The sequence below is a fragment of the Poecilia reticulata genome, chromosome 23 (genome assembly GCF_904066995.2).
Source record: "Poecilia reticulata chromosome 23, P_reticulata-male-v2, whole genome shotgun sequence".
Classification (NCBI taxonomy): Eukaryota; Metazoa; Chordata; class Actinopteri; order Cyprinodontiformes; family Poeciliidae; genus Poecilia; species Poecilia reticulata.
The window spans coordinates 9,822,447-9,838,911 of NC_088852.1; the positions used below are offsets into that span (position 1 = coordinate 9,822,447).

Here is a 16,465-nt window from a genome sequence, read left to right on the forward strand (position 1 = left end):
TTCTCCTTCATCTCCTTCTCCCCCTCCTTAGCTTCCACAGACACTGCCTCTGCCCCTGTTTCCATAGTGACACTTTCCCCGACTGGCTCGACATAATCAAGCGAACGGGGTGGGGGTTGAGGGTGAGAAAAAAATTGTAAGTTAGGGTGGGGGTCTGTGGGGCGGGCGCGGATGGAATAGCCAAGTTGAGAAGGATTAAAGAAAACAGTGAGAGATAAAGAAGCAAACAGTGAATACAGAAAATGTCAATAAGGATGGTTTGTCAGCAGCAAACAGCGCGCTCGGCTCAGGTCCATCCCTGGCTGGTGTCTGCGTTGGATCAGGTGCTGTGGAAAGCCTTGGCATATGGCTAAAATAATTATGGTGCTCATCAAATAATGAGATGGCCACTTGTGCTTTGTGACGATGCTCCCACCAGAGCAGAAATGAATTATCGGAGAGTTGATCAATCTGAATTTTAATGCGAATGGTGCTCAGCACGGGCTTGCTGCACGAAGCTGGGGAGACGGAATAAACCTTGTTGAATGCTGCGATAACATTATGCACAACATTCAGGGGGTATTATAAGCAATTCTCCTTTAGTGTTTTAACTACCCCATCAGTATGACTATGCGGTGTGGGCCGATCTGTTGGTTAGGCCATCAGTCTTATTGATGGATGTTTAATAAATGTTTTCCAAATTTCGATCATTAATCTAAACGACTTTGAATCACTAACTTTTCTTGTAACGTCGTCATTGAATGGAAATGTATGACATATCCGGTCTACTGGAACACAGACTATTGAAGAAAGTGAATAAAAGGGAATCAAAGTATAAATATCTTTAAATGTTCAGATCAGGCAATAAGGTATTGAGAATGTGTTCAATACAAGAACTGAAAGAGTATTTATAATGTCCTCATTTGATTCTCATATTCTCCATTCTATGGGAACACTACCTATTCTGGTCAAGAACCCAAAATTAATGAAATATCAAATTCGTCAGCAAACACAAAGAGGAAAAATATTTTGCCAGTAGTGTTAGCAGCCAACATCCTTTTGTGTCGTCAAGCAGTGGCTCTGCTGCATGGCCCTCTTTGTAGGATCTCATGTAAAATGTAAAACCAGCCTTCTGCTAGAAAGCAATCTAGAAGTCAAGCTTAAAGAGATAATCCTCGTTTTATGAGGTGGGATTCTGGTAAAAAGGCGTTAAGCAGTTCATATCTTACCTGCAGTGGATAGCTCTCGCCATCTTTAGTGCAGAATTAATCCAGATTTGTTGAGACTGGAAACCAAGATTAACAGCAGGTCAAAAGAGGCCAAGACCAAAATGGACTCCTATTATCTTAAGAACTGCAGACTCAGAACCAATGTGGTGGTTCATGCAAATACAGGGTTTTTTTATGTTAAGTCTTGTTTGAAATGTGCTTTAACAATTAAAAAAAGTCAAAGGGGTTAATGCCACGAGAGGTGGTGACGTATTTCCGTTTGAATTTATGCCACAGATTGGTTCCGGGTCCTGCTTGCTGCTATTGTTGTTACCCAAAGCTGCAAGATCTGTACCATGAAAAAGACTCAAAACTTAAAATATCTGTGAGCTACTGGTACAGCAATCGAGTTTTTTGGTGTGCCGTTGTGTCCAGTAATTAGCCGGTACCATCCAGTGCTTAGTTTTTTTCATTTCCTGCTGATATCAAGGCGACAGCAGACTGTAGCCAAAACTTAGCCATTACAGCTAACACCCGGTTTGTAGCTGCCTGCTATTTCAAAGCTTGAGGATATTGAAGATCATTGGATCCAAGCACCTGGACCAGCTGACCGGTACGGCGTCCATCAGTCCACGGTCTGCCGGATCATCACAACGTGGACTAACTTTTTATTTACTTGGTTAAACTATGATCTTGAAACCGGAGCACCAGATATGCAAAAATCTACCTGCAGACTTTGTTGGCTACCCTGACACTGCAGTCGTCCTGGACGGGGCTGAGCCGGTCTTCCTCTCCTCCAGAGTGACGAGTTTTCATCACCAGTAAAGGCAAAACAAGTCTGATGTCTGATTAGCTGCTAGGAAGTATATTATATATTCACTGTTCATTTTGCTATCCTGTTTGTACCTACAATAAAATTGAATCTCATTTGTAATACTCTACTTTTCACAAACTTTTCCCCTTTCCTCAGTGTTTACGTTATATCAAGTATTTGCATGTAGATCAGGAATTCAAGTGAGATGTTAAAATGCAACACATTTAGGTTATACCAGCAAAGAAATGTGAATATTAAGTAATATGTAGTTAGTCATATAATTTAATATGCTGAATAAGGCTGGATGATACAAGATTTTTTTTTCATACCAGGTTTGATTTTAATTGATTCCTCTCGTCCTCAATTTCTATACTAAAATCACAGAAAATACTTTCAAAAATGCCTTTATTTCAATCATCTGTTCTGTGAGTTTTATATTGTGAGCATTACGGTCAGGATACAAGAATTTTTAATTGCAAGAATGTAGTCATCGTTACAGCAGAATAAAGATGAAATTTTATAACAATGTCTTAAAATTCCAATAAGTCATTTTAATGAGAAATAAAGATTCAGATTGATCTGATGCAACCAGCTCAGTCCATGTGGTTCTGACATTTGTCAGTAATCAAGAGGATGTACATTTCCACCTCAACTGACCAGGTAAGCATCAAGGTAAAAATAAAAAATAAAATACTGTATAAACAAATACAGTATACAAAATGGAAAAAGAGAAACTGATAGAAATACTTTATATAAAGAAAAGCAAAAACGTTAATAGCAGGAGAAAAGTTGTTGGCAACAATAGCTCAGCCAATCTCTCCCTCCAGGAAGCCATCAAACAGAACTGTCCAACTCCAACTATCATAAAGATTAAAAAAAGAAAGAAAACGGAAAGTTAAAATAATAATCACAAATTAATAATTCAGATCTAATGCGTTCTGGAATCTTGACATTTAGAAGGTTTCACAAATGTTTTATTTATTCTGCTGTTAGTACAGAATAATCTAGTTAGGTTTGAAATATCTAGGTGTTGTTTTTAAAGTACAACACATTAAAAAAGCTCAAGATAGTGAAAAATTAAGTGTAATCGCCCTTTAGCTACTTTATGAATTAGATGCTACATTCAGAAGCTGACTTCAGCTTCGACTGATAGCTTGGGCACAATATAGACAGATCTATATATGTTTATATCTTTATCTATCTATCATAGATATACAGATTGCACAATGCACAGATAATCAAAACACTTAACGTTTACATAGCACCTTTGTAAGCTTGTCCCTGTTAGCTACGTCAGACATATGAGGCATTATGGTGAATACAAACGATTTATTAACTTACCTTCGAAGTTATTGTGAAGTTTTGACACATCCATCTTAAATCCTTTGTTGTTGCTGGAGCGTTTCAGGACGTCTGAATAATTATATAGGCATCATTATTAGTCCTGAGGAGCCACTGTTAACATACTGTTGCCTGTGCACCGGAAGCATTCTATGTGGCATAAAAATGCGGAAGTGCTAAAACGGAAGTCCGTGGCATATACCCCATTGTTTACATAGAAACTGCAGAAAGTGTACAAGGCAGTGTACCACCAATCACCTTCCTGTGTGAGACGTACCGACAACAGAACAGGCAAAACATTTCTGGTTAGAGTAATCAATAAAAAAATGATGGTTATCTAAAGGCAGGTACAATAGTAACCTGTAACATTTTGACAATTTCATTTCAGCTCAACGTGCAATGGAAAAAGTTATTTAAATTTATTTTACAAACTCCAAGTTGTAAATATGCATAAACTTTGTATGCATCAGCCCATTCTAATTTGATTGATGGTCAAAACAGAAGCATAAGATGCCACATACAGCTTATTCATCATCAGTTCTCTTTAAATATTTCAAAACAGACAATAACGGTGCTGCAAAGTATCACACAACTCCAAAGGCAAGGCAACTTTTTTTTTCTTAAAGTCTGAAATATGAAATTATTGCTGCATAAATAGCTCCAGGTGGTGGTCATAGTATTTTTACGCATTGTCCATCCTCACAGTAACTTCATAAAAGTCACCTTGACATTGAAATAATCTCATTAAAAGGCTGTTATCAGCTGTTATCGCCTCTGTAGATACATGTAATCAGCGCCCTTCTCAACCACCTTATTTGCTCATAATCATCACTGATTACTACAGCCAGGGAGTTCATATCAACAAGCTGAAGCACTAAAGAAGTTAGCAAACTTTCACCCAGGAGTAGGCCGTTTATATCTCCAAAAAGTCCAACTGTTTCAGATTTTACCGCTTTCTCTCTGAGGCTCAAGCATTTAGAGCTGTCATTTAACTAAACTTTGAGGTAACGGGGCCAACTCATCCTCTCTGTTCTTTTAGAGGAAAAAAATTATCTAAAAGTATTCAAAACATTATAAATGTATTTGAGTGTTCAAGATAAAATGCATTATAATGAGTTTGTATGGTATAGCTACATATTCTCTGGCCATCAAAGAACATTTACTGGTTTTGGGTTTTTTTTTTTGCTAAGTCAACTTGCAAAACAGATGAAAAAAATGGATTCTGTGTGGACAAAAGTAGATGTTTTTCAAAATGTGTGGCAAAATTAAGTGTTATCACACAGTTAGCCAGGCATGAAGCCCAAAATGGTTTCTGGCTGCTTTGCTACCACAACTTGCTATTGTTGTAACCATGAACTTCGCTGTCCAACATAAAATCCTGAAGAGACTCTCGCCATTAGTTATGAACAGGCCAATTGAAAGATATGAAACACTCCACTCTGGTTTGAAAACAGACAGAAACGACTCTAAAAAGAGAAAACAAGAACTTTGCAGGTTCTGGTTACATCACAGTGGTTGACTTTTGCTGCTTCAGAGATATAGCTAAGAGCTAGCACAAGGAGAGCAAAAGTCAATACTTGCGCTGCAAGAACTGACACGCCACCTATTTCTATTACAAATTCATCCTCTTACGGAGTATATATTGGCTTTAAAGTAAATGTGAACTTTAAAGTTTGTTAATTTTGTTTGAAAACAGTCGAGCAGTTTTAGCTAACAAGAGCTAATAATGACACGGTTAGCTTACCTGGCCTTCAAAACTCCTGGAAACGGCTTACCATCTGTTGTCCCAAAACGCTTCACCTAGTGTCCATTTTGAAATTAGTTATATTTCTTAAATAAATAAAAACAAAATTCTTCAAATCTCAGTTTCCTGTATTCATTCCGAAGTCATATTCCGTGTTCCTGCGCCAAACACAAACTCCACAGGTGAAGCTCATCGCGCGGTGCATTTACTGCTTCAGGAAATTTGAGCTCCGTTGGAGCATACGTTGTATCTCAACCTATCCGAAATTTGAGGATTTATTTTTTATCTTTGCACTTAACAATACGGATGTCTTATTGACTAGGCTTCTTGTTTTCAGTCAGTCAGTGGAGTAAAACATAAGTGATCATAAAAACGTTTAAGGGCACAATGTAAACAGAAACGTCTGACTGAAGAAACAAAACACCAATCAGTAGTCATTAGTCGTTTTATGAAAAAAAAAAAAAACTACGTTATACTAATAGAAAAAAGAAAACAAAATATAATCAACAGCAAATAAAATAAAATAAAAATAGGTTTACTAAATAATTTTTTTAAATAAATCATTTTTTTAATTTGTTTTTTATTTATTTGTCAAGTACTTGACAAGTATCAAGTACTTGTCATGATCAAGTATGCTGACAATGACAAGCCTGGACATCAATATGTAGGTCAAATTGCATTTTAAATAACTTTCAGTAGCTCCTCTAGACTCTCTCACCTGAGTTGTTGATCGCTGTAGCTCCTCCAGAGTATCCACAGACCGACTGCTTGCTTCTGAAAGCAACTGGTTAAACTTGATCTTATATAGACAAAACATGAAATACTAAACAATAAAGAAATTAATACTTTTCCAAGGAGGTGTGCCAGGCTGTGAATATTTTTTTTGCTCAAAACAGGACCATGAGAACATCGTTATTTTTCTGATTTTGTGTGAGTTTGTGTCCGACTCTGCGCTCGTTTCCAGGACATAAGCCCTTCAGTATATTCTGCAGATACAATTGTATTATTTTTGAAGAAGTGGGAAATGTACCCCAGAGGAGGGTGACGAATTGGGTTGTTACAGATCATCATTTTGCGGCATTAATCACCACTGAATGGGATTACAGTCAGCCGCCTTGCTTCCAGCGTGATCAACGAGCGGCGGTAGCATGACGTGTGAATCATCTAATTCTCTATCGATTTCCCCGGCAGCTGTGATGCAGCCTGCCCTCCCCCCCAGCAGGAAGGTCAGGAAGCGGGGTCGGCTGCCCCTGGACCCGGCGCAGGTTTAGAGTCGTGATTAAAATGAAACTTCAGGGAGGAGGCTGAGGGTTATGGGGATCCAGTGTGGAGTCGCAGGGGGACCGATTCTTTTCCACAAGGCTCTTCTTGCGGTGTTGTGCTCAAGGAAAACTTTTAACACAGAGTAAAGAAAGGAAAATGCACACTTTATGTGTCTCCAACGCACTAATAAGACAGATTTTCGTCCTAATGTGATGTTTTTTGAAATGTATTTGCTCACATGTTGCTACTCAGGGCTTTTATTCGCTTCCACGTGTCACTTTTAGACATGCAGCACAGAAAAAGGAAAAAAAAAAAAAGCAAAAAGCACATTCTCTCATTCTGTGAAAGACAAATTAGATGTTGGGCTTTCCCCGAAACCACCATGTTGGCAGCATCCCTGTCATCCAATTTGGTGATATCCCTGCCTAAAAAGAGCATTTCCTCTCCGAGCACAAACTTGTCGGGAAGATTTATGTCTCACTAACTCTAAATTCCAATCTCAGCCCGTTAGTTATCCCCGGCTTTAGTTTAGTTGGCAGAATGACTGACAGCTGGCTGATTGGGAAGCTGTGGATTTCTGTGCCCTCAAGTCAGATTCTGTGGGGATTCGACCAATTACCGCTCAAGGGCATCAAGACAAGGCGCGGAGTGTTGATGCCGGTGCATGTTGTACTCCAACCCCTAATGGTGTTCGTGTGAGCCAGAGGGTACAGTAGGACGCAGAGGAGCAGATATTACGGCAACACAACGAAGCTTGGCATGTTATGTCTCTCGTAATTGGGCGAGAAAGACGATCACTATCAGGCCGCAGAAACAAAAGGGTGGTGGGGGGTGGAGGGGAGCGAAAGGTGAATGACAAGTTTGATGAATAAATTCAGCCAGCTAATGCATTCACCATTGTTCTTTTGTTAAAAAAACGGAGAAAACTCTTATGTAATGATTCCTTTCTTCCTGTTTCACTTCCTTTCTTCCTTGTGTCTTTCCTTCCCTCCTATTTTGAAATGCAGCTTTGCCACAAACAAAGACACCCAGAGTTTCTCATTCTGGAGGGCTTTAAGCATCATTAACAAGGACAGAAATATGTCATAAATCAATGTTTTGCAGTGGAACCAATCCAAATACTCGTAAGAAGGAACAAATAAAGAAAAAAAAAACTAACTTGAAAGTACTTGGACAAGTAAAAAGAAAAAAAGTTCAATCTAATATGGAGAGTTTTCTTAAAGTGTTGCTTTGCAGGAAAAAATAAAATAAAACAAAGTGGTTAGCTGATTCCCAATAAATTATCTTAAGTTTTATTTTTCTTTGGGATTTTTGTGTGTGTGTGTGTGTGTGTGTGTGTGTGTGTGTGTGTGTGTGTGTGTGTGTGTGTGTGTGTGTGTGTGTGTGTCATATAACAGAGTGATTCCTGAACCTGAAGGCTCACAGGGTAAGAGGCAGATCATAAGATAAACAAACCCAGTGTGCGCCGCTTGTTTTTGTCCGTCAGGTTTCCCCCACCAGAGCAGTGGTGGGCTTTATTTGAAGCCTTTCTCCCCAAAACCAATAAACAGACTCTGAAATCAACCGAGTTCCCCCTTTGAAGAGCCGGGTTTGTGTCTCGGCTTCAGATCTCTGCCACGCACCGACTACAACAAAAACCAAAACAAAAACTAGCTAGTTTTGATACGATGCAAAAATGACAAACCCCGGAATTATTCTCAACAATATTCCTTACCTCAGGAAGAAACAGAACATAGAAAAAAAAAAAAATAATAATTTTCCTCTTTCTTTTTTTTACCATTACATAATGAAATGATGAAATTAAATGTCATTTCAATGAATGTGGCGTGAATGGTTCCTCTGAGAGCTGTAAATTTAGAAACAGTCGGCTGCAGAGCCATTCTGTATGGCCTTAAAGGTAACTCAGCATGAGACCTTTTAAGATATTAACTGGTGACGCAGGTTGCACTGCATCGCCCCTTAATATAACAAGATATGCACATCAAAGAGTCTGATTCAAGAATGTCATTGGATTATTGAAGATGCAACAAAATAAATGAAACTTCCGGAGACAACATTCACTTCATTTGCTCCGGATTTCCAGGATTCAACTCCCTGGAAACACCAACATGAGCAGAAACTGTACACCGCTCTGTGTTTGGTCAAGTTAAATATCAAAGCTTGTGGCTGCAGTGTAACACGATGCAAAAAAAAACCCAAATATGAATGGGTGTGAATGCATTCTGTACCAGTGAAGCTGTGGGGCGGTGTTGAGCGGTGTTGAGTGGCCCGTTATAAAATGTGTGTGTGTGTGTGTGTGTGTGTGTGTGTGTGTGTGTGTGTGTGTGTGTGTGTGTGTGTGTGTGTGTGTGTGTGTGTGTGTGTGTGTGTGTGTGTGCGTGCGTGCGTGCGTGCGTGCGTGTGTGAGGGAGTTTCTGAAGATGGCACACAGACGCAGAGCAGAAACCGACTTGTAAATGATGTCTTTCATCTCTCGACTTCAGATGTGGCTGTCATCCACTTCCATTTTAAAGTGGGATGAAGTGGCAGGAGGGCGAGAACAAAGGAAGCTGTGAAACATGTGCGCGCGCCCACTCAAGAGACACACACACACACCTTGATGACCAGGGTTGGACGGGTCACAATTACAGGAGGGATCACTCTTCTTGAACTTTCTTTGCAAGATCGAAGTACAGATTTTCCCGCGAACGAGCGAGCGTGGAAGGCGAGCGAGCTGCTCCCTCAACAAACAACACCATGGTTCCCTGGAGGAAACCACTTAAACCTCAGGTTGCTCCAGTGGAGCTGCTCAGTGGCCAACGGCAGCAGACTGTGGCCGCACTAAGCGAATGTCTGCAAGAATTTAAAGCAGGAGGCTGAAAAAGCATCAGCAGAAAAAAAAAAAAAACCCCTTCTGGGATATTTCAAAAGAAACTCCCAATGCAGGCATCGCCCAGAGGAACGGCAATGCACTCGTGGCGAAGCCACGAGATGGAAAATAAAAGCCCCTTTGGGAAATCCAATTTTGAAAAGAAAAAAAGAAAGAAAAGGATTTTCTTATATCAGTTGAAGAGGCAGGGTTAGGGCTGATTTGGGTGTAAAACCTTTTCGTCTCCTAAGAATAAGTGCTTATGTTTCCAGTTTTGTCACTGTAAGGGAACAAGCTTTTCTCCATCATACCCGTCTGAGTAAGCACACATTTTTTTTTTTTTTGTCGATTGGGTCAATTTTCTTCATTTTCCAGAAAACAGAAACAAAAGCCTGCTTTTTCCCTTACTTATTGAAGATAATTATTACTTTTTGAAGAAATATATTAAGAGAGAACATTTGCCAGTGGCAGCCAGTGCGGAACAGTAATCTCCCCAATTACCCAAAAACCTGGAAGAAACGCTCAACACTTTTCACTGTTATCTTTCTTTGCAGAGACTTAGTCTGCAACTTCTGTCGCTGTCTCACTATAAAAACAAGATTTTATGAGGTCTAGCAAAACATAATGTTTTAATGGACAACCACAGTTACGTTACACCCCGTCATTTGACTTCTGGCACCTGATAGGAGTTTACTATCAATTTATGTGTGCACGTTCACTGGCATTTCGGGAAAAAATGGACCACGATAATGTCAGTGACAGGTGTAAAAACGCATTTTTCTGGTTGCTTGTTTTGCTTTTGTTTTACCAAAACCCATTTGCAAAGGCATTCTTATCTGAGGCAAAAAAAAAAAAGAACAAAACCCGAAAAAAAATGCTTTACAGCTGAATTTCGTATAGCTTCAGGGCAGAATGGTTAAATAAGTTTAACAGGCGTTTGCTTAAGGATAGAGACAGGGAAGAAGGGGGGAGTGGGTGGTGAAGTATTCACCGGCAAAACTGATCTTAATGAGAACTGCATGCAGAAGTGGATAAGCAGCACTCTTCACCTTACGTACCAAGACCTTGGCTGCTCAGACGGCTTCATTAAGCCCACCAGACTATGGACTGTCACTCCTGCGAACGGCCAAAGCAGCTAAAGGAATGGGAAACAACAACACAGTAATAACGTTGACATTTACAATAGGCGTCGGGTATCATATCCAATTTCTCCCTGCACACCCTTAATTCCTTTTTAATTGCTTTTCCGCGTTGGTTCCGGGATAAGGCCGTCTCTCTTCATTTGTGAAAATGGAGAGATGGGGGATTGTGCAAGGGTATATGTGTGCGTGCGTGTGTGTGCGCGCGTAATGGACAGTTGATGGTGTGCTGGGGGTGGCGGTGTTAGACGTATCAGAGGTATCGAATGCTGAGGCAGCTGCGTTGCCAAGCACGGCTCTGGTAATTGTTGGAAGTCTCAAGCAAATCAAATACTTTGAAAAAGCTTTGATTAAAACTACAAATCTGGCTTTATTTGATGAAATGACGGAAGACTTAAATGATTAGAATACAGGCTGCATGATTAATTGTCTAGCTGCATGCTGCTAAATGAATATTAATTCCTGAAGCTCGTCCGCAAAGGGTAAATCCCGGCGCTAAAGAGAACAAGGACACACAATACTTCATTTTTTTATATTCTCCGTACCGAAGGAGACTGGGTGGAATACAATGCAACATATGCATATAATTATAACAAACATAAATCCCTGATTGATCTGGACGAATCAATCAGGGAATTTAAAGTTTCAGACACTTTTTAAACAACTTTTTAAAATATGTTTTTTTCTCTTCCGTCGAGTTGGAGCACAATAGTTCAGAGTATTGACATGAAGCGTTAATATTGCCACCAACTCTTGAAGTGCACATTTTTGAGGCATACTATGTGATGTCTTGTGTGGGAAGAGGATAAAATGCAAAAAAAGAGCAAAAAAGTTTAACAGAAAACTTACGCAACATCAGCAGAACATGCAAGGAACCTGTAAGCAATGTAAACCAGTGAGCTTATATACTTTTGTGCAGAGCTATGTAGGATCCAGGTGAGCTTAATCAGGTGAATGTGGAGCAGCTGCGGAGGAGCTCCAAACTGGAAGGCCAGGTTAAGATGAATAACGAATACAAAGAAAACTCAAAACCAAGGGAGGAATATTCAAACATTGATGGAAGAGAATAAACGAAAACACACAGAGAAAGAGAACAGAGCGCAACAAATAGCTGAAACACAAATGAACGAGCTGGTACGGAGAGACGACAACAAACAGGAGGGAACGAACCGAGTACGGCAAGACCGTACGAACATAAATAAAATAATAAATGATCAGAAAACAAACACAAACGAAAACTAATAGCTCAACTCCAAGGATCACGACATATTAGGGGATGTACGCGCTGTGGATTCAGAAGCACAGCCCACTGCACCACATAACTTGGCAACCCTGGAGTTACTTTTATCCAGCAGAGTGTGTGGTGGTTAATCAAAGCCCATAATTTCCATAATTCATGGATGCCCATCTGTTTGCCACCTACTCCTATGCCCAGTGCAGCATAAACAAACTCAGGAGAGGGGCCAGGGGGCTATTTAATGACAGCATCCGCCATGGCTCACACTCTCACACACAGCAGAGGTAGCATCCACCACACATACACACACACACACACACGCGCGCGCACGCACACACACCCACATACAGTGAAGTCTAATACATCTTCTCGGGTGAACCATAATTCATTTTAAAACTAATTGTTTAATCTTTCTCTGGTGCAATATTTGCTCCACAACTTACACACAGTGGTGAAGTGATTAGGTTTAGTAAGTGTGAGGTGAGGCTTTGTTGTGTTGTGCCTTTAAAAAAAGGCCTCGTATGAAATCTCAGATCTTCAATTTACTGTGATGTTACTGTAAATGTGTCTCTCTGCTTCACATGTGCCATTTCCTGAAGTTAAAGGACAGGATGATGCACATTACGTGAAAAATCACAGCAACTGTTGACTTAATCTCAATTTGTAATGTATTATGTGGGATGCTAATTCATTGCGTGTTGTTTTCGTTGTTTTTATTCACAGCCGTATTAAAAAATATGTGAATGCGCATTTAAAAGAGGCCAGATTGTCAAATTAAACGTACCTTTTTATTTTATTAAGCCTTCATTTATGTAATAAGTTATGTTTTTGATGTAATTTTCTCATTTTAAATGTCATGTATTCATTAACAGTAAGTGGAAGATCGTGATTTACAGAAATAAAGGCTTTCACGCATCTAGATTTACATAGTTAATCTATGTAATGTGTTTTACTTATTGATAAAGTTCCTAAAATAAATGGGTGCCAACAGTTTTAATATTCCACACTATTTCCCTGCGAATCAGACCGTGTCTCAGTAAGATTACATTAATTGATAAAACAAAAAAATTGTTGAATAACTTTCTAGGTTTGCTAAACTTGCAGATACGTTTTCAAGACGAGGACGGCAACTCTGCTGAGACAAACAGGAGAGAGATGTTTGCACGCAAGATGAGGTTTACATGGAAAGAAAAAGTAGATGCTTGTGCGATTAATTCCTGCCAGGTGTAAAAGATTTGCCTGGGTAAAGTTTCCAAGAAATCCTGAAAAGTAAGACAGGGGGGAAGAGGATACATATTGAAGATCACAAACAGGCTGGGAGCTACCTAGCTTCTAGTTAGCCGCCGCTAGCAAGAAGCTGCTTGAGGCCTGCTTGTGATGTTTACTTCTATCTGGATTAAGGACAAAAACATCCTCAAAAAGGCCTTTCTTCTGAAATTTATGAAGCTCAAAACATGCTACATTTAACACTTGGAGCTGTTTAGCCATTTGAAGTATTTCCACCTGCTTTCATTGCCTTCTGCTCGGCTGCAAAGCTTCAGAGAGTCAGACTTTCATTGAATTGGTGATCAAAGAACCTGGAGTTCAGAATATAGACGCCGTGTTAATTTCTTCTTAAAAATGTAATGCTAACCACAGAAGATTTTACCACAGAAGGCATTAAAACATTCTGAGTACATATTTTTAAGACACTGACATTAATTCAAATAAAATCAATGTAGTATTGTAGGTAATTATTAGAAAACATCCGACATTTCTTCTCGCTGAAGACATGTCTGTGACAATATGTTTGATTCAAAGTCAAAAGACTCAGACTTTTTATCAGCACAGAACCAAATATCAAATGTAATGTTAACATTTTTAAACATACAAACTAAAAACGACTAAGGTAAACCTTAAAAACAGTGGCCTTTTCATCCCTGCTACATTAACGCTAGCTTATGAAGCTAAAGCAAACGGAGGGAAGTCGAACGTGTTCAAAACCACGATGCTCATTAATTTTAAGCTATAGAGACTTTTTGTAAAGCCACAAAATTGCATAAGTGCGAGGTGTATTTTGTGATGCAGATCACAAATTAGTCAACTTATCGATTGGATTTGGAAAAGAGGCAACTGTGGTCAAAGAAAATCTGAAGTTCACATGGAATCTTCAAGTATCATCTGGTGTTAGAGGGTCACAGATGTAATCAGAGCCCCTGTGACCCGACGGCTGGGCTCGATTTAAAGTATTAAAGCTGGAATACACAGGGGAGATACAGAGACAAATGACTTTTTACACCAAAAATACTGAAGTTCCTTAAACTTTGCAAAGTACCACAAGTGTCACTTAAACTTGAAATGAATCTGGAATTGGATCTTTTTCCTCCAAAACTTTTTTTGTTCTCGCAATCATAGCGATAGCTCGCTGTTTTCCACCCCACCGCCGCCGCCACACCACCGCAGAACGAGATGCCATTCTGACAGCTGCTGGACTTCTGAGGCGCAGGTAAAGAGGATGCCGTGGCTCTGCTTCCTGCGCTTCAGAAACGTATTAAAAATTAAGCTGTTTTCAGGCCTGCCAGATTCAGAAACGGTCATTTTTTTTATCTGATCTATTTTTGATGCACGGAGTCGTGCTTTTCTCCGCAACAGAGCTGAGAACAGCGGGAAACGAGCGGAGACCATGTCTTCTAAAAGTAAATCAATTTCCTCCAAGATTAGATGGAGTCTCCTTTTTTAATTGGGAGTAAATCATGGGAGAGCGGCCCACACAGATTGTAATCTGCCTCATTTTTCCTGTAACTCCATTATTACTGAGGCAGTATGGCCAACTACCCCAGGGCCCCAGATCCAGTGGGACCCCTGTAAGCCTGGGGTTCACGCCGTGTCAGCTGGGTTTGGTTAATTGTCTGATAGCTAAATCCCTTCCTCTGGCCAAAACAGCAGTTGTCCACCCAAAGATGCGTCGGCGTAGCGAAACCTTATTTTCTCACATTGAAGTCGTGCGCTTGAAATAGTATCACAGCTTTTATTTTTTATTGTATTTTGAATATAAACGTACTTTAACCTTCATTTGTTTGTCTCCTACAATGGAAGATTCACAAGTTTTACGTTAACTCGCTGGCTTGCCAAGGAATAGGGATTGACTCTTAAGGTCTGCGTCACATGGTAAATCACCAAAACCTTCATTTCATCTCTACACTGATGAAATCTGCAGGCAACAGTCGTAATTTTATGTAAAAAAGATAAAAAAAAATGTCATGAGATAAGAGGAGAGGGAAAAAGGCATTTTTAACCAATACCAATTTCACAGAAACCACTCTTAACTTCCAAGATATCATTTGTTTCGTAATATTTCGTACATCTGTTTATTGACAGAGGAAAACAGTTGGAGTCCTTATTATATGGACAACTTGTAGATGACAAATCATGTCTACTTTACTTGTACCTACTGGTACAAGTAGGTACAATGTTTTGGACAGTTCTCAGCCTAGTTTTAGCAGTTTCTGAATCTCCTCAGATCATCCAGTGATTATCCAATAGGATGATGGAACCAATTTGGTTTGCTAAATAGGTGGTAACTTTTTTTTTATCCCCAAACAGTGTATATTTAAGTCAGTAACTGAGGTTAAAACCATAAAAATAGCTTAAATTCAAATAATTAGGCTTCATTTTCTGAAACGATAACACAATTAAACCAGGAAATATGACTAAACGCCATAAGTAAGTAAAGTTAAGACAGTTTTTAAAAACTGATTTTACACGAATAACACATGAAGCAATCAGACAAGAAGCATGGAGTTCAGAACTAAGCAGCATTTTATTGATTTTTGATTCTTTTGAGTACTTTTGTTTTTTACATAACTCTTTTTAATATGACGTTGTTGTTTTGTTTTTTAAAAATATGTATAACTCAACCATAAAAGGGAAATTAGAGAATCTCAGGGAAATGGAAAAAAAACAACAGGTAGAGAACACAAAATTATAACATCTAGAGTTACGGCTGTTTAAAATAGCGGATCTATTTAACATTTTTGAACAATCTGCTGGATGTTTCAAGAACAGGACTGCGCCACAGACCCCACATTTAAACCCTAAAGCCCCCGATCATGCCGTTCATGTAAACGTTGGCGCATCCGTCGTCACACGTCAGGCACAACACGTGCGAACTTCCCGGCACCCCGAAACACTCTTCCTCTAAATCTTCTCCGCTGCACAATAAATCACTCGCATCATGTCGGCGAAGCGACGCAACAACCAACTCGTCAAACTCTTGAAGTCCCCACGAGAGCAAACATTCGATTTAACTTGTCAAATGAACCGAGACGTTGTGAAAAGCAGTTATCCGTAATTACTTTGCGTCCGTTTCTCGTCTGGCCGACTCTGTGCCTTGAAATATCCCTGGGCCACGGCGTTTCTCAAATAGCTTTTAAGACCTCGTGATGGCCGCTTCCATAATGGCTCCATCATCTCATTTGCGGGCTGCACTCTTGCTGCGAAGCGCCTCGGATGGCACAACAGAAGCCAATTATTGGCGACGTCTTTAAGCTTGAATCGGAAGGAGGTGGGAAGAAAAAAAATTTATATATATATATATATATACACACATCCACGCGACGATGGTTGACTTTGTTATGTTTCAATGCAACACAAATCTCCTTTTCCATTCAGAAGCGTTATTGTTGTCAAATGGAAACAAAAAAAAAAAGCATGAAAATAATGAGGAGATTTTGCCATTTTTCTGCTGAGCCGATCTTTTGTTAAAAAAACAATGCTTGGTAGCGATTAATTGGGAGTCCAAATACAAAAAAACCCCACACATTAGCATTCACACACAATCTATTGCCTGGCACTCTGCATAAAAGACTTCAGTCCACTGTAAAAAAAAAATAGCCTGACGTGGTACGTCGATA

At 39.6% G+C, this 16,465-nt stretch overlaps 1 long non-coding RNA gene across 1 annotated transcript in view; it reads right to left on the bottom strand.

The window, feature by feature from the left end:
• The window catches only part of LOC103459406 (uncharacterized), a 62,534-nt gene extending 57,019 nt beyond the window's left edge, over positions 1–5,515 (bottom strand). The window contains exon 1 of the long non-coding RNA XR_532732.3: positions 5,087–5,515. This is a non-coding gene — a long non-coding RNA (uncharacterized LOC103459406). The remainder of the gene's footprint in view (positions 1–5,086) is intronic.
• Between the last annotated feature and the right edge of the window lie 10,950 nt (positions 5,516–16,465).